Below are 7,091 nucleotides of genomic sequence, written 5' to 3' on the forward strand. Positions count from 1 at the left end.
TCCCCCCCTCCCGTTCTGAAAACAGTGACAGGCTGAAAGGGAGGAGTGGACATTGCTTAAGGAAAACCGGCTCCCCTGGAATCTCTCCCCTGGAACCAACAGTGAACTTCTGTTTGGTCCCGGGGCTCACTGTAACTCAGAACACTTCCTGCAAAGTATTCTGAGTTACAGTGGGGAGTGGCATTTTTGTCTGCATCCTAAATGTTCTCCTTTCATCAAACCCAGGAGAGCTGATAATCCTAGATCAGTGAAAGTCTGTAGAGGCTTTACCTACAGAAACATGATAGAATCAAAGGATTTAAAAATGTTCTTTACTTGATCTAGGGGAGGGGTCCTCTAATTCTTTCCCAGAGTCTTCTACATTCTTTGTTGTCCCCATATTTTGACATTATTAAAAAAAAAGCTACAAAATCTCTTGACTGATCATTGGAACTGAAACCCTTGATATAAATGTAGGTCTTGAATGTTTAATATTTGAGACCAGACTGCTGAGTTTTTGAAGCCACTTCTAAAAAGAGGGAAAGCAATTTTCCCTTCCACTTCTAGAAACAGTAAGACCAGCACATTTAAAGTCATTCTGTACTTAGGTATCAGTGTGTTCTGGTTGGAATGTAGCCAGTACCTTTTTGAAGGATTTGTCATATCTCCTCATATGCACACACCTTTTGAGCTGACTAAAAATATACTTATCTATTATTCAACAATCTCTTCATCTTTCACCTTGCTGCTGGGTTGCTTTGTAAAACTTTAACAAAAAGCTCATTTGATGGAAGTGAAGATAAGGAGCCAGCACCTAATGTGGATTCCTTCTGCAGAGTCCTTTGTGGAACCCATATAGTTGATTGTTTTTTTTCAAAAAACTTTTAGAGAATGTTCATCTGTGAAAAGAAAGAACTGGCTAGATTTCATATATGGTTTGCATGTATAGCATAGAACAAAGTATTTTTTCAACCTTACTATTAAAAATAAATAGTATTGCAAAAATAGTGAACTAAGATCTAGTATTTAGGCATAGAAAACCAATTGGTTTACAGACTGATGTACTGAGTAGAACTGCTCTGAAATTTTCTGCTGAAATGCATTTTAATTGAAACCTGCTGCTTCATCAAAGAATATTTGGGAGAGATGTAACAAATTTTGACAGTTCTGAACAAGAACGATTCTGAGATGTAGCATGGAATCTATGGTTATGAGGGAGATGAATGACTATCTGACCTCATTGATGCAAAAGGGATATTTTGATACATTTCTTGATTTGCAAAAAATGATCAAAACATTTTATCTTTGTTCCCATGTGGCATGAAAACAAATTTTAAAAAGTTGAGAGTTGCTGTGAAACAATTGCTGCCTTCTGGCCAGCTCTAATTCTTTTCTTTCCTCATACTTTTCTTTATAGAAGTACTCTCCAGAAGTAATTCCTATGTAAATAATAAAATATGTGACAGTGGATTAGAAACTGTGTTAGCTGCTAGTGTTAAATGTGATTTTGCCCTTAATATGGACAAAGGACAGATGCCTTTAATAATGTGCTACCTTGTCACACAACAGTCCTTGTCTGCTCCAAGGGCAAAACTATGTTTAACTCTGTGTTAGTTAAAATGTATGAGTTAAAATATTTTCTAACACTGCATTTTCCCAGAGCAGCAAGGGTTTTAGCTATTCTAATTTTATCTTCAGTAATGGATTCCTAATTTTATTGTTGTGGCTGTTTCTCCCTCAGGGAATCTGGAAATGAGATTCAGCATTTAAAAAGACCTTAGCTATAATAGACTTTTAATAAAGAAATCAATAAAAAAAAAAAGAAAGTATTTTTGACTATGAATCCTAAGCATTTTAATACAGTGACATAAAACGCTGTTGACATTCTTTTATTGCTAATTTTTCCAGTGTTGTCTCATTTAACCACTTACTTGTCCAAGGATGTTCAAATATACATCTGGAAACTACCACAAAGACCCCTCTGGGTGGCATTTGTTAAATCTTTCACTAGAGTTCTATGATTTGTGCTAAGTGTTACAGAAGACTGTGTGGATACTCAGGTGTCCAAGCAGCTTTAAAACAGAAGAAAGCTTTGTAGCCAGTGTACGATTATGACATTGTCCTCAAGAGCCTGTTTTTATTGTGGAGTAGCATCAGACATGTCCTCTGCTGAGATACAAATTGGTGAGATGTCAGTCAAGGCCTGGATGGAGGCTAAAGGGGTGTGCATGTGCATGGTTCTTTGAGATTTCTTCAGAGAATTGCATACAGAGATAAGCAAGTTTTTTTAGCCTCTCGGAACAAGTGGATCCTTGAAAAATGTTGGAGGCTAAGGTGACCCGTGGAGAGCTGTTGTACCTCTTTGCTCTATGGCTCTCCCTTGCAGTGTTATGTGAACTGTTCATAATGTTTTAAGTGAATGGGAGCTTACGTGAATAAATACCTCAAGATTTTTTAAGGCCGGGTTACCACAATGACGACCACCTCTCTGATAATAGCATCAGTGAGTATTTGAGAAATCAAAAAGCTGAAACTTATAAGCATCTTAATTTACATGTCTAGAGAGCAGCCAAAAAATTGTCATTTGTTGGGTCTTGTTTGCCAAGTATCAGCCTAAAGCAAATTTTTACAGCTGAGTCACAAGTGCCTGCTAATAGGAAGCTCTGTACAATCACTGTACAGTTTTGCTGTTAAAACTGTTTCTTTTGCAAATGTGAATCTGTTTAGTGACTATTTCTTGGTGCTGCTAAAGATTCTGAGTAGCTAGGCAGTTTTGCAGTCTCTGGAGCACATTAAAAGTGCTTTTTGTGACATAAACATACTGTATTTTTGAAGTATGAATCGACTCTGCGTATAAGTTGACCCCACATTTTCAGGTTCGGTTTTAAGAGAAACAGCTTTTCCCTTCAATACAAGTCCATAACTACAGTTATTGTCCCTATAAAATCCCAGAGAATCAAATAACCAAAGGAAGGACACAAAAGAGGAAATGCATTAAAATACTAAAATAAAAACTAGGCTGAAAAAAATTCTGACTTGATATTTGTATTGCAAGCATAAAAATGCTGCAAGTTCAGAAATCAGGATTGTCAGGTACTTGATTGTCAGGCATTTTTCAGGTCAATTCCATGTATAAGTTGAATGCAATTTTTGTGATTCTTTTGGAGGAAACAAAAGGTAGATAAACTCAGAACAATAAGGTAAATTCCATCTAATGACACGAACAGACATTTGCTCTCCCAGGAGACACTCTCCTCAGAGTGATTTAACTCTGGTTGTTCCCAAGTTGTTTTTCTCCTGGAATGGCTATTTTTACCTTGGAAGAGAGCCCTTGAACATCTGTATACTCGTGGCTTCTCCTGGGAGAGCAGTGACTCTCCCAGGAGAAACTAAATGTCTGTATAAGGCCTGAGTCTTATTTAGGCAACTAGGAATGTGATTTGGATCTGTTCCTCACTGCAAGTTAGTGGGTAGCCAGGCCTGCTGTGTACAGGTTTCTCCATCAGGGTTGCCAACTGTCCATAATTTTATAGATGGTCTGTAAAAATCCCGCCTTGGAGGCACAGCCCTGCACCCAGAACCGTAACTGGATAGGGGAAGGAGAGTGAATGGGACAATGGTACCCTAGGTCATTTATGCTCACTGGACTCCTGCACCAGGGTGCAGTGAGCCCGTCCCTCAGCTACAAAAGTCATCCAGGAGCGGTGGCAGCCACCACCTGAGCATAGACAGCAGGAGCAGGTAAGATTCCTCTCCCTCTCCCTCCACCCCTTTCCTGTTCCCTAGTGATCAGCATAATTCCCCTCTGCCCTACCAACCTCTGTCCTGGGTTCTGAGTAATATCTTGCTTTGCCTCTGGGTGGGGGTCAGGGTGTAGGCTGGGAGGGGTGGTATTGTGTGTGGGTGTGTAGAGGACCTCCTGTACTGGGTTCAGTTGGATATAAAAGCCATTGCTGCAGTCACACAGGGTTGCCAACCCAATTCATTTTGGTTTTTACTGGTAGTAAAAATATGTCAGTAAAACAATTTGTTAAAAGTTTGCAGATTGTCAGTAAAAAAAGATAAATTCTTGCGTAGTGCTTCCCACACAGTACTGCCAAGAAAAATAATAGCTACTTGCATTGCACTTTCCATCTTTACTGTGCCTTACAAACATTAAATGAAATCCTATCCTTACAAGAAGTGGCTGCTGCTGGCTTCACATCTGGCATGAGAGTTATCCTGCTGGCTCAGAACAGGTTGGCTCAAAGCTAATTGTGGGAACATAGCCAGTCAGTGACTCCTGATGCTGTTCCAAAAAGTGGCAGCACATATGACCCCAACTAGCACAAGTACACAACAGTACTTGTTGAATGCAGTTCAGGTTACTTTAGCTATGCAGTACATGACACCCATGTGGAGCATGGCTGTGCATGATAACCAGGGCCAGCTTTATTACAGATAAATTGCCCTCCCACAATTGAGATATAACATTATCAAGATCCTGTTAGGCAATACTTAGAAAATCCTAGTTTGCATATTCAGTTTTTAAATTTGAAGTAGCTTCTATATATAAAGATAAAAAACAGAGGCCTAGCAGGGCAGTGATGGTGTAAAGGAAGTAGCCCCCGAAGGCAGTGCCCCTCCTGCTGTCTCGGTCACCCTTGCTCAGTTACACTACTGGATGAAAATGTACTCGCAGGGCTTCTCAGGTGACTTGATGATGCATGTGACTCTCTACAATAGTGCATTTATTATCATTGGTTTAATTTGACAAACTCACTTTCAATCCTATCTAAATAGTTAAAATAAATATAAAAATATTGTAGCTCAGGATCCATTGAATTTCATGTAATAGGACACATACTTAAGTTAGGAGGAAAACATCACAAATCATATATTCATACTATACTGATAAAGACTGTTCCCAGCTTCTTTAAAGCTGCTGAGTCACACCACTGTGAAGAATACATTCTTCTGGAGTGTCTCGTAGGTGGGGAACAAAGTGTTATAGTTCAAAAGATGCATTGTGTTACAATATTCAGCAAGAAAGAACTCTGTCCTCTTACAAATACTGAAATGCCTCATCCTACAATGCTTAGAAATAATTGGATATAAAATGTTTTGGGATCTTACTGATGAATTACCTGCCTTTTGATAATTGCTGTTGCAGGTTTAAGATTTGCTCTGGCTCCCCTAAAGGCAATGATAAAACTAGCATTGACAGAATTTATTGTAAGCAAGGGAATGCCTTATAGATTTTTAGGGCTAAATATTGCAGTTTATAAGTTTGATTTTTGCAGGAATGGAAGTTAGCTGGTGTGCACTCTGCTGGCCAATGAGGTTTCTGTAGAGAACATTCTTCATTAGATTCAAAAAAATTATTTGCTTTATGCATTTCTACAAGTGTTTTATGTACACGGCAGATTTTTTGCATCCACACTGATTGTGTCTAGTGCTAATTTTTTTTAATTGGCATGTCATATGGTACTAGATTAAAACCTTACAGAAACTATTGAATCAAAGGAGTTACTTTTTATTAACCAAACTTTTGACCTCAAAGGATGATATTGCTTTGTTTGATAGTCCTATCTTCCATTAAAGTTTATGGGGCATAATTCCCCATCTGTAAAATTAAGGCAATAAACATTCTTTCCTCCTCCCTTTTTTCTGTTTCCATTATCTGCACTTCAGGGCAGGGACTCTGACACATTTGTTCTTCATATGTATGGGGTGCTTAGTACAACTGGGTCTTGACCTAAGGGGGGTTTCATAGCCATTACTGTAATAACTTATGAAACCTTCATTGCTTATCATAGGTGATCTGGGTTAGGCAAGTATTTCAACACCTCACTTAAAAATTGCCTGGTTTTGTATATTTAAGTTGGAACCAAAAGACATGTTTTCAGTTTGAAATTTGCAGATGCAACTCCTATCAACTATATTTAACCATTTAATATTTCAGAGATTTTATTAATTCACTTATATAAATTATTGTACAGTAATGCAATATTTTGGAACTTTGTCTTGCTGATCATAAGTTACCTTGTACGACTTTTTTCATGGTGTTGCTTGCACAGTACCTAAACCAAACGTTTAACACTAATTAGTGTTCCTCATTTTTTTGGGCATTAAGTTTGAAACCTTGGGGTCTGCTTTGCAGGTGTGCTCAGCACTCACAGATGCAACTGAAGTACAAACAAGGACACAAAATACTGAATAGAGTTTCTTTGTTGATTCTTCCCACCCTGTGTCTGGAATAAGACGGGGATATTGTAGAAAATATTATGTGATTGTGAAATTAAAACCCATATCCTAATTCATGTGTGCACAAACACAGACACACTTAAAAAGGCACAGGCAACTTAAATTAGAAAATGCCAGAATTCTTGACTGCTTGACTTCATTCTTTTAGTTCAGATTTTTGTCTGTCTCTGATATACAATAGCCACGTCTACATGAGACACTGGCTGCACAGTAGCCTGATACTACTGCGCATTAGCTTCATGTGGCAAAAACTGGGACATGAGACTACTGTGCAGTAGTGTTAGGCTACTGTGCAACAACGTCACAAAAAAGATGCTCATCAGTGCAACTTGTATACAAGTATACAAGCACTTGCTTATACAAGTATACAAGCATCTTGTGTAGGTGAGGCCAGTATATTTGTAGATGTGTGTGTGTTCTGAGAACAATAGCAAGATTAGCATGCCCTCAGTACTCAGTGAGCCTGGTAAGCAGGGAGAGTGCTGTGAACCTCAGCAATTGTATCTTGTTATTATGACACTTATTCTTTATCAGCTCCTTTCATTTTCCCCAGGATTGTCATTGAAGGCAGAAAGTTTTTGTCGTGAAGGAAAAGAAGAGGACTTGCACCCTCTATGGGCTTTTCTTTTTATTGCTCAAATTGACTAGCTACCAGGGGCAGTACCTTTAACAAATGTAACATAGTCTGGAGATGCCATGAAAAATCTGGCTCTTGGCTGCAGGGGCTGCCTGTCCCTTTTTCAGGCTCTGGGGCCCGGAAGCATGGCCACCTCCCCTTGCGGGGTCTGCTCCCTACTGAGGTCTCTGGCACACCAGCAGGAGGAGCTCCAGGCCACAGTCCAGAGACTGCGTGCCATCAGGGACTG

Source organism: Crocodylus porosus, unplaced genomic scaffold (assembly GCF_001723895.1).
Source record: "Crocodylus porosus isolate Cpor-Errol unplaced genomic scaffold, CroPor_comp1, whole genome shotgun sequence".
Classification (NCBI taxonomy): Eukaryota; Metazoa; Chordata; order Crocodylia; family Crocodylidae; genus Crocodylus; species Crocodylus porosus.